At 42.0% G+C, this 16,985-nt stretch overlaps 1 long non-coding RNA gene across 3 annotated transcripts in view; it reads right to left on the bottom strand.

The window, feature by feature from the left end:
• The window catches only part of LOC137332129 (uncharacterized), a 56,130-nt gene that overhangs the window by 5,836 nt on the left and 33,309 nt on the right, over positions 1–16,985 (bottom strand). For all 3 annotated transcript variants that reach the window (XR_010965594.1, XR_010965596.1, XR_010965595.1), the window contains exon 2: positions 8,733–8,855. This is a non-coding gene — a long non-coding RNA (uncharacterized lncRNA). The remainder of the gene's footprint in view (positions 1–8,732; positions 8,856–16,985) is intronic.

Below are 16,985 nucleotides of genomic sequence, written 5' to 3'. Positions count from 1 at the left end.
TTGCCCCATGGAACTTATTTCTTCCTAACGTGACTTTAATTTTTTCTCCCCTTGTCCAGTCCCTTCCTACCTACATCCGTGACTCTTCTGACGTCCTCTGCCACTTTAACAGTTTCCAGTTTCCTGACCCTAACCGTCTCCTTTTCACCATGGACATCTCGTCCCTCAACACCTCAATCCACATCAGGTGGGCCCGCTGCTTCTTCCTTAAATGGAGGTGCAACCAGTCCCCATCCAAACTTCGCTGCCTGGCTGAACTTGTTCTTGCATTGAACAACTTCTTCTTTGACTCCACTCACTTCCTCTTTGACTCCACTCACTTCCTCTAAATAAAAGGTGTCACTATGGGAACCCGTATGGGTCCTAGCTATGCCTGTCTTTTCATATGTTACGTGGAACATTCTTTGTTCCAGTCCCACTCAGGTCCCCTCCCTCACCTCTTTTTTCCAGTGCATTGATGACTGTATCGGTGCCGTTTCCTCCTCTCACCATGAACTGGAAAATTTTGTCAACTTTGCTTCCAATTTCCACCCTTCCCTTGCCTTCACGTGGTCCACCTCCGACTCTTCCCTTCCCTTCCTCAATTTCTCCATCTCCATTTCTGGGGATAGGCTGTCAACCAATATCTATTATAAACCCACTGACTCCCTCGGCTACCTTGATTACACTTCCACCCACCCCTGCTTCCTGTAAGGACTCTATTCCCTTCTCCCAGTTTCTCCATCTCCGTCGCATCTGTTCCGACGATGCCACCTTCCATACCAACGCTTCTGATGTGTCTTCCATTTCCTCAATTGAGGATTCCCCTCCACTGTGGTTGACGGGGCCCTCGACCTTGTCCGTCCCATTTCCCGCACTTCTGCCCTCACCCCTTCCCCTTCCTCCCAGAACCACGATAGAAGTCCCCTTGTCCTCACCTTCCGCCCCACCAGCCTCCACATTCAACGGATCATTTTCCGCCACATCCAGCGCAATGCCACCACCAAACACATCTTCTCTTCCCCTCCCCTTTCAGCATTTCGAGGGGATCGTTCACCTTCGCAACACCCTGGTCCACTCTTCCATCACCCCCAACGCCCGCTCCGCTTCACATGGCTGTTCTCGTGTAAGCGCAGGAGTTGCAACACCTGCCCTTTCACCTCCTCCCTTTCCACTGTCCAGGGCCCCAAACACTCCTTCCAGGTGAAACAGCGATTTACTTGTACTTCTTTCAATGCAGTATACTGTATTCGCTGCTCACGATGCAGTTTCCTCTACAATAGGAAGACTAAACGCAAATTGGGTGATCGCTTTGCTGAAAACTTCCATTCAGTCCACAAGCATGACCCTGAGCTTCCGGCCGCTTACCATTTTAATTCTCCATCCCATTCCCACTCTGACCTCTCTGTCCTCGGCCTCCTACACTGTTCCAATGAAGCTCAATGGAAGCTTGAGGAACAGCACCTCATCTTTCGATTACGCACTTTACAACCTTCTGGACTCAACACTGATTTCAATAACTTCAGATCATAACCACTGCTCCTATTTTTTCGAACAGCAGGTGCTGGTAATGGTTCTGTTGTTGCCATTTTTCAGCTCCTCTAGATCCATCTTTTATAGAATCATGGAAAGGTTACAGCACGGAAGGAGGCCATTCGGCCCATCGAGTTAGCGCCGGCTCTATGCAAGAGCAATCCAGCTAGTCCCACTCCCCTGCCCTTTCCCCGTAACCCTGCAATTTTTTTCCTTTCAAGTACTTATCCAGTTCCCTTTTGAAAGCCATGATTGAATCTGCCTCTATCACCCTGTCGGGCAGGAGTTTCTTTGTCCCATTACCACCCTTCTTGCCTTGCACCATTATCCGTTTTGTCATTTAATCGCTCCTGCCCTCCACCCTATCACAGACCTTCCCTTTTGTTCTTTCCTCCCCTCCAATTTCCCCCCCTCTCCTTTTCCTGGCTCTACTTGCTTAAAACCTGTTAAATCTTTAACTTCTTCCAGTTCTGACGAAGGGTCATTGACGTGAAACGTTAACTGTCTTTCTCTTTCCGCAGATGCTGCCTGACCTGCTGAGTGTTTCTGGCATTTTCTGTTTTTATTTCAGATTTCCAGCATCTGCAATATTTTTCTTTTATTACAGTTAAGCCCTATTCTGTCCTTACCCAGTGTTCACGCTGGGGCCCTGACTGATTTTCTTTTTCTGTCCCTAGTCAACAGGTTGCAGCAGGTTACTCCCATACCACCACACAGGCTGGCTCAGCACAGACCAAAGATCACAATCTTGGAGCTTCCTGATGTTATGAAGAATCTCTAATTATTAAATAAATAAATATTACAGCTGGCCTAACAGCAATTTCCATTCTGACCAGAAAAGTCCAAGTTTCAAAGCTGCCTGTGAATTTGTTTGGGTGAGTTTCATTGGTCCTTAACTAGCCCATTACATGTCATTATCTCCTTCCACCTCCTTGGAGGTGGAAGGAGATAATGACATTATCTAGCTTGATTGATTTGAACCACAATTCCTGGTGGCATCACCCTATATGGTAGACCCAGTCCAAACTGTAATGTCCTCTATTTTGGTAGAGGATAGATGGCGGGGTGCAGCCTACAAGGGTGAATCTTCACGATGTGTCTCAGAAAAACAACGGTTTATAAGATTGGTCTGCTTGAAGTGTCGGTTTTCATAGCTTTGCCATTTTTCTCTATCAAATCATATAAAGAAGAAAGAAATACTTGCATTTACATAGCACCTTATAATGTTGTTGAAATATCTGTGTCTCACACAGCAAATTGCTTTTGGAATGTTGTTACAAAGTCAGAACTGTAGCAGACATTCAATGTCACAGTAAAGATCTCCACATGGTCAAAATAAGTAATTATTGGGTAGCTACCGTATCCATTAGCACATCATGGTAACCCACTGGCTCTTGTTTTACTATTTTCCTTGTTTATTTTTAAATGGTGCCATCTTGATGAAAAATCTTTTTTTGCCGTCTTTACAAATAGGAAATCCAATGTATTAAATTGTATTGAAACTTATCATTACATCACATACATGTGACATCACATAGCAGAAAGCATGCTCAATTCTTCGAGCACCTTTGTCCCCCAAGCACAGAGAGGTTTGCCAAGCCCATAGTCTCTGGAAACTAAAAGTCTTAAATGACGATCAAATTCTCAACTTTGCATATTTTCACAGAGAATTGTGTGGCTATCCTCTATCCAACAGATATGTAGAAGGTAGTGCAACTCAGTCGGTCTCTTTTTAAATGCATCATCCACATTTGATGCAGGCAATCAGTGATTTGGGGGCACTGTCCATGTGTCTGTGTTCTCGGGTGAAAATCAATGGTGTCTAGGAACCCTGCCTCTCCTGAGCTCCTACCTCCTATCACTCCTACTGCAAGTAATTCTTATCCGATTGGGAACTCCCACCCACAATGTACAGCAATGTCAATCACTTACAGCCGGGGCACCAGGAGGTAGGAGCTTGGGAGTTGTGCTGGAGGGGAGGAGAACGGAGAGAAGTTGGGAGCAATCTTGCAGGAGAGCAAAAGAGGGCAGAAGCTGGGAGCAGTGCTAGGGCGAGGGGCGGGAGGGGGGGTGAAGCTGAAAGCAGTACTAGGGAGGGGCGACAGATGAGAAGAGCTTGGAATAGTGATTTGACAATGTGACGAAGAGCAGCATTTTGAGGAAGACGGGGAGAATCCTGGAGCAGCACTTTGGGGGAGGAAGGGACCAGAAGAATTGCTCGGAGGAAGGCAAGAGAGGGGAAAAGCTGGCAACAGCACTTGTGGGGAGGAGAGGAAAGCGGAGAGGAGTTTTGGGGGAAAGAGAGGGGAGAAGGTAGGACTAGAGCTTTGGGAGGAGGGAGAATTAGGAGAAGCCAAGAGCAATGCTTTGAGAAGAAGAAACTGGGAGTAGGTCCTGCGCTTTTTGTTGGGGGGTGGGGGGGGGGGAAGAGTGTGAGAGAGCAGCAGTTTGAGGGGTGGGGAGGGAGGAGCAGGGAGCAGTGCTTGTATGGGGAGGAGGGGGACTAGAATCTTGGAACAGCACTTTAGAGGAGACTGAAAAATAGAAACGAGAACTAGCACATCAGGCTTTCATGAACTTGTGGTTTTATTCCTCCTATGCGACTGAAGGAATGCTGGGTATACTTACAGATTAAGATACAAGCCTGCACCACACTGCACTTGCAATGTTTTCACAAGTCATAGATTTATATTCAGAGCTGATTTTGCATTGTCAGCTTTTTGGAATCTGTATCAGCATTTTTGAAGCTGTTGGCCAGTGTCAGCTAGCTTTCGAAGTTGGTACAATATGCCTGCTCTCGCATACTCAACCACTGCCATGTTTACCAAACAGTAGGAGAGTAAATTGCGTCTTGAATTTTATTTTGAATTCGTATTTGGGAGAGAGAAATTTAAAAAAAAAACAAGAAGTACAATGGGAAGGAAAACATGATTGAGAAACAGAAAAAATCAAAATGAGACCAAGTTATTGAGGGATTAGCAGAAGAAAAGAGAGGAAAAAATATAGGAACAGTGCAAAAAAAAAGAGACTGAGAAATAGGGAGAAACAAAAAAGAAAATGAGAAACGCAAAGACCAAAAATATCCGTTTGCTGTTGGCTGGTTAAAAAAAACCTCCAAAGTAGCATTGACAGTGGCCGTAGTGAGATTCATAGCTTACGTTGTCCCAGCTGAGAAGGGAAGTGTGATAGTTTGAGGCAGAAACAGGGAACCTTGGAAAATCAGCAAGTTACAGAATAATTTAACCTTGAAACAAAATGTTTTGACAGTTTAATTGTTTCTATAGTTTTTCTTGTTATGATCTCATTCCTGTAAGTATGAGAAAACACACAGGGACACAAGTAACAAAGTAGATGACACAGATACTTAGAGTGGAGAAGGAACTTCACACAATAATATGATGAAATACATTCTCTATTATTAAATTTTGAGGTGAGGCCTTTTTATAGATGTAGTGTCGGCACGTACAGATGGAACAGAGAATGAATAAAGCACAATGCAATAACAAAGTGCTTCAGTTAGCTTAAAGCTCCATATTTGCAGCATGGAAGATGCTAATAGCAAGCTATTCCTAGATAGTTTGGAACAAGCTCCATTAAAACAGTACTGCTTTGTCATTGAAAATAGATGTTAAGAAAATGGGTTAGTGACCACTTTGTAACCAATTGGATTCCTCAACTTTTATTAATTGCTAGTCAGTCTCCTGTGGCGTTACACACGGAGTTAAAACCAAGTATAGCCTTCAGTTGAAGCAGGTTTATAGGGCGTGGGATAATTGAATCAGTGAGCACAGATGTAATTCAGTACCCATTTTAAAGTCATACATTCTGTCTTTATGTTTATATAATACTTTGATTTGATATCATTTATAGTTAAATAGCAAAAACTTACAGCATTTTGGGAAGCAGAAAAATGGAGTTGATTGAAGTATGGTAGTTTCTCTGCAGTACAGGTTGAAGAGCTGGGAGATGCAAGACTGAGGAGTTATCATGCTACTAGTGGGAGGATGTAATTACAACATGATGAAATAGCAAGAGGAAGTAACCATTATAAATGTGGACACTGGAATTTTTAATGGGAAAGGTTGAAACAAAAGTGTGATAAAAATGTGACAACATGAAGTAAGGTTTTGTAGATGGAAAATACACACACATGTAAAATTTTTAACATAGGTATTGTGGAATATTTAGATAGAGAATAATGTTATTACAAAATAATGAAACAGTAACGTTTCAGAAGATGTATTACAAAGCTGTCAATTTATGAACTTGTTTAGATTTTTCTTTAATATGATTAACCCTGATTCATTGAAAACAATTTGCTTTGACGGTAGCATTGCTTTAAACATTTCCCTCAACCAAATGTCCTGTATTGCAGCAGGAGAGGCAATGCAGTGGTGAACTTGCCAGAATTCATTATTGTTGTTTATTTCTGATGAAATATTTTGCAGCAGTTGATGTAATGCACATAATCTGATAGTATGGGGCTAGTTGGCTTGTTTTTTGCTTTTGGCTTTTTTGGCAAAGAGGTGTAATTGTAAATTTTATGTGGAAGCAAGTGAGAGCATCGAACTGTAATGCTATGAAATTATAGAGTGAGAAATGCTGAGGGAGCATTATAAATAGGTCTCACAGCAACAGCCCTTATTATGGACTGATCTGTTTGAAATTGTTAAAAACTGGCTGGAACTGAAAGATTGGGTGGTGCAGTGGTAACTAACCTGGCCTTTAACCTCTAGGACCTGGGTTCAGATATAGTCCAGATTGATGAAATTAAAGTTTGCTCTGCCTATTGGCTATAAGGGTTCATGTGAAATAAGCTTAGGCACGCTCACCAAGTTCTCAATGAACTTAGGGCAGTAGCATTAATTGGCAATTTCACTCAAAAGAGAAAGATAAAACAAATTTGCATTTATATGGCATCTTTCACAACCTCAGGACATTCCAAAGTGCTTCACAGCCAATTAAGTATTTTAAAGTATAGTCACTGTTACTATGTGCGAAAATATGGCAGCCAATTGGTGCAAAGAAAGGTCCCACAAACAGCAAGGTCACAGGGTAACTGAGGTGGGAAATAGAAAATGACATTAGTGTCAGTAATGGACACACTTTGAAGGTGGACAAATTAAGAGTTTTAATTTGAATCTAACCATGCAGTATCTGATTTGGGAGTTCTTGATACTGACACTGAACATCTTAAATGGGAAAATGTTCCAATTTCCAGTCTTAACATCCACGTCCTTGAGGCGTCAGTATTAGGACCACTGCTCTTTTTGATATATATTAATGACCTGGACTTGGGTATAGAGAGCATAATTTCAAAGTTTGCAGATGACACCAAACTCGGAAATGTAGTAAACAATGTGGAGGATAGTAACAGACTTCAGGACATAGACAGACTGGAGAAATGGGCAGATACATGGCAGATGAAGTTTAATGCAGACAAGTGTGAAGTGATTCATTTTGGTAGGAATAATGAGGAGAGGCAATATAAACTAAATGGCACAATTTTAAAGGGGGTGCTGGAACAGAGAGTCCTGGAGTGCACTTATACAAATCTTTGAAGTTGGCAGGACAAGTTGAGAAGGCTGTTAAAAAAGCATATTGGATTCCGGGCTTTATTAATAAAGGCGTAGAGTACAAAAGCAAGGAAGTTATGCCAAACTTTTATAAAACACTAGTTAGGCCTCAGCTGGAGTATTGTGTTCAATTTTGGGCACCACACTTTAGGAAGGATGTCAAGGCCTTAGAGAGGGTGCAGAAGAGATTTAGTAGAATGGTACTAGGGATGTGGAGAGACTGGAGAAGCTGGGGTTGTTTTCCTTAGAGCTGAGAAGGTTAAGAGGAAGTTTGATAGAGGTGTTCAAATCATGAACGGTTTTGGAGTAAATAAGGAGAAACCGTTTCCAGTGACAGAGGGTTGGTAACCAGAGGACACAGATTTAAGATGATTGGCAAAAATGCCAGAGGCGACATGAGGAAACATTTTTTTACGCAGCAAGTTGTAATGATCTGGAATGCACTACCTGAATGGGTGGTGGAAGCAGATTCAATTGTAACTTTCAAAAAGGAAGTGGATAAATACTTTAAGGGACAAAATGACAGGGCTATGGGAAAAAGCAGAGGAATGAGATTAATTGGATAACTCTTTCAAAGAGCTGGCACAGGCACGATGGGCCGAATGTCCTCCTTCTGTGCTGTACCTACTATGATACTATGAATTCCTCCAAAAAGGTCCAGACCAATGCACACTAATGCTTATATACTTAAAGTATTTGTGCCTCAAAATTCCTGGGACTGGAGAGGTTGAAAGGCTTGATTTTCATCCAGGGGCAGGGCCAGGAATTTGGGACAGAACCTGGTTATGCTGGGATGCTGCCCCATTTGCACTGGCCTTTTAAATTCTGGTGGTGGGGGGTGGGCATAAAAGGATCTTCCGTCTTCCATGTTGCGTCTGGTGGAGTTCCTGTGTAACCCTGGAAATTCTTCCCTTTAAGCCCTACGTGGGCCTCGGCAGAGCTCCATAAGACCATAAGAGATAGATCACACCCGCTGAGAGCTTTAAGAGGCCCCAAGTGACACCTTTGGGACAGAGACCAGAGGGTTGATTTTGACTATCGGCAGTAGAGGACAACAGGCAGCATAGGATTGGTCGCTGAGGCTCCAGTATGGATCCCTGGGAAACACCACCTGTCACATCCCTCTAATGAGAGAGCCCACCCTATATCCCTACTCTCTGTCTTCTACCTCCCAACTAATTACCGACCAATGTCACGAGGTTACCTTTTAGGAATTCTGTGCACTCTCTATTTTTGTTACTAATCTCTTGTGTGGAACGCTATCAAATGCCTTCTAGAAGTCTATTCAACAACCACTCCCCTAGTCACTATTTCAGGAGGGAGGCTGGGGGAAGAATGGCCGCGTGGTCAGAGGCCTCTGTACAGCTGATTAAAGTGGAAATTTGCCTTCTATATTTTGAAAAGTAGTAGTTAAGCCTATCGTTTAAATCCCAAAGGGCCCCTCTGCTGTCCATTGTTACATATTATGCTAAGGACTAGCTGGCATCCCTTCTATCCAGCATTGCTATGCATAAATGATGGCAAATAAGTCAGATGACATATTTTCATCATTTGGATAGTAATTTAATATACTTGACCAAATTTAGAAGGGATACAAGTCATATGCAGACACCTTGCTTGGGTACGCCACCAGTCTCTCCTTACCTGATGCTCATGCCCTTGCCTGGGCTAGTGACCTCCAGGGCTACTTGCTCTGCCTGTGTGAGGGAAATGTTGTTCGGGACTCGTCCACCCATCTTGTTCCCTGGCATTAGGTGTGGTCTTGTCCTGCAGAAAGAGATGGTGAAAGTTACTGAGTGTGCTAAGAAGGTGAGTGGAGATGTGTGAGGCTTGTGCATATAGTGGATATGGTGAGAGGTGTTGTTGGAATGATACTGGGGAGTTGATGAATGTAAAGGAAAGTGTGTGTGAAGTGATGTGAGGAAGGAGTGGGAGTAGTTAGTGGTTGTGCAAGTCATTGTATGTGAGAAGAGAAAAGTGCTAGTGTGTGGTGTGGAGAGGAAAAGAAAAATTGAGGTCATCAAACCTCTTTCCACATTGAACCTAGATCCTGGGTGTGATGGTGCTGGCACTGACCCTGTCAGCTAACTCTGTCCAGGCCTGCCTGACAGAGACCTTGGGGATGCTCCTGCAGGTGCTAGGGAAGAGTATCTCCCTCCTGATCCTCACTTCCTCCACTAGGACCTCGAGGGAGGCACCAGGAAAGCGGTGGTGTGGGTGGGGGGAGGGGGAGGGGGACAGCCCCTTGACTCATCACTGCAGCCAATGAGTCTTCCACAGTTGTTCAATTAAAAATACAAGCAGGGGATGCAACCTCGCATTAAGAGGTGCATCCCCACTTTAAGTACAGTGGAGAACCCCACCAAAATTGCGTGGGTCATGTGGGCGGGCTGCCCGCTTCTGCAGGTGATTGGGAGGGCAGCCTGCCCTTCAAATGCTAATGAAGCCCTGGAGTTAAAATGGCCCAGACCTCACGCTGACAACGTCACATGGGGGCTTGATGCCTGGCCCGTACCACCACCACCACCCCCCACCCGCCTCCGCACCTGCACGATTCCTGCCCTGAGTTAAAATCAGGGTTTTAGTGTTGTTCTGTCTCTATTTAGCTGGTGAACAGCATTGGAATGCACCTTACAGACCAATTGGAACTGGCACCTTCGGGTTATCATATTTAATCATTGTTTGTGCACTAACTGTTTAAATGTATTTATTTCAGTTCAGCTACAGGCAAATGTCAGATTCAGGACTGCAATTTGTTTTTACGAAATATGAGATTTATATAAAGCTCACAACCTGAAGCAATAGAAATGTAGCACCTTATTAGATTATAGTTGCTGAATCGTTATTTATATCGATGTGAAGACTGCAGAACTATTGAGGTTATTTGATAATTTACTGTAACTGAAACTTGCTGCTTTCTCCATTTCATGATACCATTTGTAATTAATGCTCAATCATCTAATCTTTTGGGAGTGAAACACCTGACTTTAGTGATAATTATTTTAAGCAAACCAAGCTTTGCTCTTAAAAAAGAAAGTTCTGTATCTAATTTTCCTATGTGGAGATTGAACTGTTTAAATTGTAGGAAAAGCTGTAGCAAAGCTAACACTACAGAGTTAATGGCCGAGAAATTCAATGGCACGTGCCTGTTTCTCATGCACAAAACGGGCACCTCAGCCTCCAATATGGTGGGCGAGGCGCACGTGCTCATTATGAGCCGGAAGTACGCCACCTTCCATTTTGGATCGGGATGCTCCTTAGGTATCCATCATACTCACCAGAATTATTTTAAATGCTGGTTAAAATATTTAAATAAGTGTCCTACACTTGTTGTAGGACCTTTTTGTGAAATTGGTCTGCCTCTATGCCTGACTCGCCATGTGATAAACTCGCTCAGCAAATCATGACACCAACAGGCAGCGGGGACCCTTTAGCAGCACTATTTAAAGGGCTCATCCACTACATACAGGTTAAGAACATAAGAATATAAAAAATAGAAGTAGGATTAGGACATACGGCTCCTCGAGCCTGCTCTGTCGTTCAGTAAGATCATGGCTGATCTTCGACCTCAACTCCACTTTTCCGCCCAATCCACATATTCTCTTGATTCCCTTAGAATCCAAAAATCTATCGATCTCATTCTTGAATATACTTAATGACTGAGCATCCTCAGCCATCGGGTAGAGAATTCCAAAGATTCATAACCCTCTGAGTGAAGAAATTCCTCCTCATCTCAGTCCTAAATGTTTGACCCCTTATCCTTGTCAATCTATATGATTTATGTCAATTAGTGTTAATTGTATTCAGGTGATGCGTATCAATTGGGGATTCTCTTGTATCCATTTATATGAGAGCTTATCTAGGATGTGGAGTGGGTAATGTGGATCTCTGTGAATAAAGACTTGGAAGCAACTGAAGATCAGGCTCTAGTATTTGATCTTTCATCACTTGGCTATCCAATTTATTACAATCCTGAGACTATGCCACCTAGTTCTAGACTCTCCAGCCAGGGAAACAGATTCTCAGCATCTACCCTGTCAAACCCTCTCATTGAAACATATAACATTCTGAGATCACCAGAGAGTATAGGCCCGTTCTACTCAATATCTCCGCATCGGACAACTCTCTCATCCCAGGAATCAATCTAGTGAACTTTGTTGCACCACCTTTAAGGCAAGTATATTCTTCCTTAAGTAAAGAGACCAAAACTGTACACAGTACTCCAGGTGTGGTCTCACCAACACCCAGTACAATTGCAACAAGACTTCCTTACTCTTGTATTCCAATCCCCTTGCAATAAAGGCTAACATACCATTTGCCTTCCTAATTGCTTTCTGTACCTGCATGTTAACTTTCTGTGTTTCATGTACAAGGACATCCAAATCCCTTTGAGCACCCACATTTAATAGTTTCTCACGATTTAAAAAATATTCTGCTTTTCTATTCTTCCAAAGTGAATAGCCTCACATTTCCACACATTATACTCCATCTGCCACCTTCACTTAACCTGTCTATATCCCTTTGCAGACTCTTTCTGTCCTCCTCACAGCTTACTTTCCCACCTAGCTTTGTATCGTCAGCAAACTTGGATACATTACACTTGGTCCCTTCATCTATGTCATTAATATAGATTGTAAATTGCTGAGGCCCAAGCACCGATCCTTGTGGCACCCCAATAGTTACAGCATGCTAACCTGAGAATGACCTGTTTATTCCTATTCTCCATTTTCTGTCCGTTAACCAATCCTCTATCCATGCTAATATATTACCCCCAACCCCATGAGCCCTTATCTTGTGTAACATCCTTTTGTGTGGCACCTTATCAAATGCCATTTGAAAATTCAAATATATTACATCCACTGGTTCCCCTTTATCTACCTTGCTAGTTACATCCTCAAAAAACTCCAATAGATTTGTCAAACACGATCTCCCTTTTTAGAAAACCATGTTGACTCTGCCCAATAATATTGTGATTTTCTAAGTGTCCCGTTACCACATCCTTAATAATAAATTCCAGTATTTTCCCGACTATTGATGACAGGCTAATTGGCCTGTAGTTCCCTGTTTTCTCGCCCCCTCCTTTCTTGAATAGTGGGGTCATATTTGCTACCTTTCAATCCATGGGAACCATTTTAGAATCTAGCAAATTTTGGAAGATCACAACCAAAGAATCCACAATCTCTGCAGCCATCTATTTTAGAACTCTAGGATGTAGGCCATCAGGTCCAGGAGATTTGTCGGCTTTTAGTCCCATTAATTTCTCCAGTACTTTCTCTTTACTAATATTAGCTACTTTAAGTTCCTCATTCTCATTAGACCTTTGGTTCCCCATTATTTCTGGTATTTTTTTATGTCTTCTACTTTGAAGAGAGATACAAAATATTTGTTTAACGTCACTGCCAGTTCGTTATTTCCCCATTATAATTTCTCCTGTCTCAGCCTCTAAAGGACTCATGTTTACTTTTGCTACTCTCTTCTTTTTTACATACTAGTAGAAGCTCCTACAATTTCTTGCTAGTTTACTCTCATATTCTATTTTCTCCACCTTCATCAATTTTTTGGTCATCATTTGCTGGTTTCTAAAACTCTCCCAATCCTTACGCTTACTATTCTTGTTGGCAACATTATAAGCCTCTTCTTTTAATCTTACTTCTTTAGTTAGACACAGATGGATCACTTTTCCCGTGGGGTTTTATTCCTTAATGGAATGTATATTTGTTGAGAATTATAAAATATTTCTTTAAATTTTCACCATTGCTTATCTACCGTCATATCTTTTAATTTAATTTCCCAATCAACCTTAGCCAACTCGTCCCTCATACCTATGTAATTGGCTTTGGTTAAGTTTAAGACTCTAGTTTCGGACTTAAGTACATCACTCTCGACCTCATTCTGAAATATCATATTTTGACCACTCTTCACCAGAGGATCCCTTACTATGAGATTACTAATTAACCCTGTCTCATTACACAAGACAAGATCTAAAATGGCCTGTTCCTTTGCTGGTTCTACAATGTATTCTAGGAAACTGTCTCGAATGCATTCCATGAACTCGGCCTCCAAACTATCTTTGCCAATTTGATTTGTCCAGTCTATATGAAGATTAAAGTCCCCCATGATTATTGCATTACCTTTATTACAAGCTTCTCATATTTCTTGATTAATACTCTGTCCATCAGTATAACTACTGTTAGGAGGCCTATAAACTACTCCCACCAGAGTTTTCTGCCCCTTCTTATGTCTTATCTCCACCCATACTGATTCCACTTCCTGATCTTCCGAGCCAAGATCCTTTCTCACTGCTGTCTTTATGTCATCCTTTATTATCAGGACTACTCCCCCTCCTTTTCCATTTGCCTGTCTTTTCGAAAAGTTTAGTTGCTAGTTTTTCCTTTTAGGCTGCTGGTTAACTTCTAGGAGTTCTTTGGCCTATTTGCTGACTTATAAGACTTAATTCTGATTTCTGAGAAGAAGGATTTGCTGGTGCTACACTTCTTCAATTTGGGCTGTTTCCCTGCTGTCTGCAGCTAGTGTGCACCTCCTCTTGAAGAGGTGTTGGCTCCCTTTTAAATGACACCAGTCAAGCCCGATTTCCTACCCACCCCCCCACTGCAAATAGATGTGCAGCCACTGAATAGTGCAGGTAGTGCTGGCTGCACGCCTGCCACATTATAGAGGCCCCAGCACCAATTTCACCTGCTGGCTGGGTCCACGCAAACAGGCACGTGAATTGCCATCGCATACCCACTTTTGGGTAATGATTAAAGCAGTGCCAGACATATGAAGAGTCTGCAAGAAAGGCTTAAGGGGAACAGATAGCTTACCTTGGTTGCTCTGATGGGGTTGTTAAACTTCTTCCTGCACTGCAAAGGAATCCTGGAGTTCAAGGAGGTAACAGTCAACCCACCCTTTAGCCCTCTGTATTTATAAACCACCATTCCATCTTGAACCTCCCTTTCCTTGAACATGTTGTTACCTCCCAAATGCATGTCCACCTTTTCCGCAACTCTCTCTTTGAATCTCTCCAATCAGGCTTCTGTCCCTGCAACAGCACTGAAATAGTTCTATCCAAAGTCACAATCCAGTCATCCTCTGTGGTGCATTATTCCTTCTCCTCCTCGAGCTCTCTGCGGTCTTTGACATGGTCGACCATACCATCCTCTTCGAACACCTTTCTTCCTAAGTCCAACTGAGTGGGACTATCCTAGCTTGTTTCCACTCTTACCTATCCGTAGCCAGAGTATCTTTAACCAGGTCTTCACTTCCTACCCCTGCACCATCTTTGTAAACCCTCAAGAATGTATCCTTGGTCTTCTCTTCCACATCTACATGCTGTGCCTTGGAGGCAACATCTAAAAACATAGGGTCAGCTTCCATGTGTATGCTGACGACATCCAGCTTTACCTCTCCACCACCTCTCTTGACCCCACTACTGCCTCTGTGTTGTTAGGCAACATTCAGTCTTAGATATGCTGCACTTTTCTCCAGCTAAACATTGGTGAGACTGAAGCCATCATCTTTGGCTCCTGCCACAAACTCCCTCCTTGGCCATTGTCTTGGGCTGAACCAGACTTTTCACAAATTTGGTTTCTTTATCAACCGTGATCGGAGTTTCTGACCCCATATCCTCTTCATCGCAAAAGCCATCTACATCCACCTTCCTCTCTGACTCAGCCCATCTGCTGCTGAAACCCTCATCCATGCCTTTGTCACCTCCAAAATCAACTATTCCAATGCTCTCCTGGCTAACCTCCCGTCCTCCACCCTCTGTAAACAACCAAAACTGTTGGTTCAGAATCTCAATTTTCGTCAGATAATACAGAAGTTTTGCCTTTATAAATCCATTAAAAATCATTACGGGCTGGTTTGGAACGTCAAATTTTAACAAAATTGCAGTCATACTTGTGTACACCTTGCCCAATGTTCAAAGCTTGGCATTCACTATTTGTAAGGAAATCATAAATGTGTTCTTTAACGAATTAATTACAAATAATGAACAAAGGAAATTTTTTACCTAATGTTATCTTTGTCACCATCTCTGTTGGGACTTTTTTTCATGTTAGTCTGTAATTCCACATTCTACCTACAAATAATCGTTTGCATTCTGATGCTACCAGTGGATGAAAGTGGAAGTTTTTTGAGTACCTGGTAAATTATTGAAGTTGTCCATTGAGAAAACTGGTGGTAAAATGACTAATCCATTGCTGCTCTAAGAAAGATACATCAAAACTGAAGGATGCCTGGAGCATAAAAAAAAGGTCTGTAGAAAATATTGTAAACATTGCTTTTAGCAGGAAATGCTGCCTCAATGGAATCTGTTGCAGCATCTGATGAATCAGATTGAGTCAACATCACTAGAGGGAGAGCTGGAGACAGCAACCCCATTTTGCTGACATGATCCATTATTTTCATAGACTCCTTACTTAAGCACTTGTCCCTTCACAGCAGCCACATGATGTGTGGGCCTGAAGTTAGTACCTTTATACATGAGGCAATGCCCAACCATCACTGGTCACTTGAATAATGCAGCCATTCCAGGATTTCATTATCCAATCTATGAGGCATAAAAAAGGCTTGTGCAAAACTGTAACCAGTGAACAAAACATTTGCAAATGAGCGATTTCCAGTAAAGTTTGACCCCGATGAGCATATAACTTTCCAGAAAGAAAAGGCTTCTGTTAACTGCATATTTATTTCTATTTCTATTTCAATTCATTTACATTTTCATTCAGCAATTAGATCAAAATTAAAAAATACATTTTATTATGACATTTGCACTAAATTATTAAAAAATAGGCCTTCTATATCTTTATATAATAATTAGGCAATAAATTTTAAACATTGAGCGAAGTGTCTTATTCTAGCTGTGTCACTGACTGCAATGTTTCTGATGGATTCCAGGTGAAGGCAGATTTTGGGATAGGACCCAGCTATGCCAGGTTTCTGCCCTGTTTGGGTAGTGCCAGGGTTCCCTACGGAAGTGGGGACACTTAGTTAATGGAGAATTTCCTCGCTGTACTATTGTGAAGAAGGTGGGCACAGGAAAATCTCAATTAATACAGTGTGGCATGTGCTGCCAATGCTTACTTTATTGTTATTCATTGACGCACAGGCCTCATGCCAATAATACACCTTCAAAGACAACATAGCAGTATCGATATACTGTTATTTTCTGCTTAAACACACTTATCTCTGCCCATTTGCAGGGTAGAAGTGAATGGCCAATTGCCCATTTGACTCAGTGCAATTTGCATCCAATCCTCTTAAACATTCCACCAGAATGATAGTGGTAATATGAGAACAAGCAAGAAATCCATTTAAGCAAAGACTGAGAAATTTACCTGGGTATGTGTATCCTACCTTGCAATTAAAATACATTTTCAACCTTGTGATGCATCAAATTTTTATTATCATTGATGTCCTAAGCTTTAAAGCATGAATATTTAGGAATATCTCCTTGGATTAAGGATTTGGATTTCAGTGTTATGCATGCATTATGAATTTATATAGATGACGTGCCACATTATAATTCTATATAAATCAGGGTAAAAATCAGATCAGCCATGATCTCATTGAATGGCGGAGCAGGCTTGAAGGGCCGAATGGCCTACTCCTGCTCCTATCTCTTATGGTCTTATATTTAGATCAGATTCTGTTTATTCAGAACTAAAATACAATAAAATGTTTTCAATTATGATTAGACTTTACTCGAGGATTAAATGTAAAGCTATTAATTAGATTACCATGTTAGTGGTAAATTGGAGGATTTGAATAATTTTATTATGAACTTTACCAGTAGGGTTTGACTTAAAAAAGGACAGGCAAGAAATTTGAGCAGCACCGGTTTCCGGCACCAAATGGACGGTGCTATCACAACACGTGCCCGAAGACGTGGCC

This window comes from Heptranchias perlo, chromosome 14, assembly GCF_035084215.1.
Source record: "Heptranchias perlo isolate sHepPer1 chromosome 14, sHepPer1.hap1, whole genome shotgun sequence".
NCBI classification, from domain to species: Eukaryota; Metazoa; Chordata; class Chondrichthyes; order Hexanchiformes; family Hexanchidae; genus Heptranchias; species Heptranchias perlo.
The sequence above is the reverse complement of the archived record's forward strand: the minus strand, read 5'-3'. Positions and strand labels throughout refer to the sequence as shown.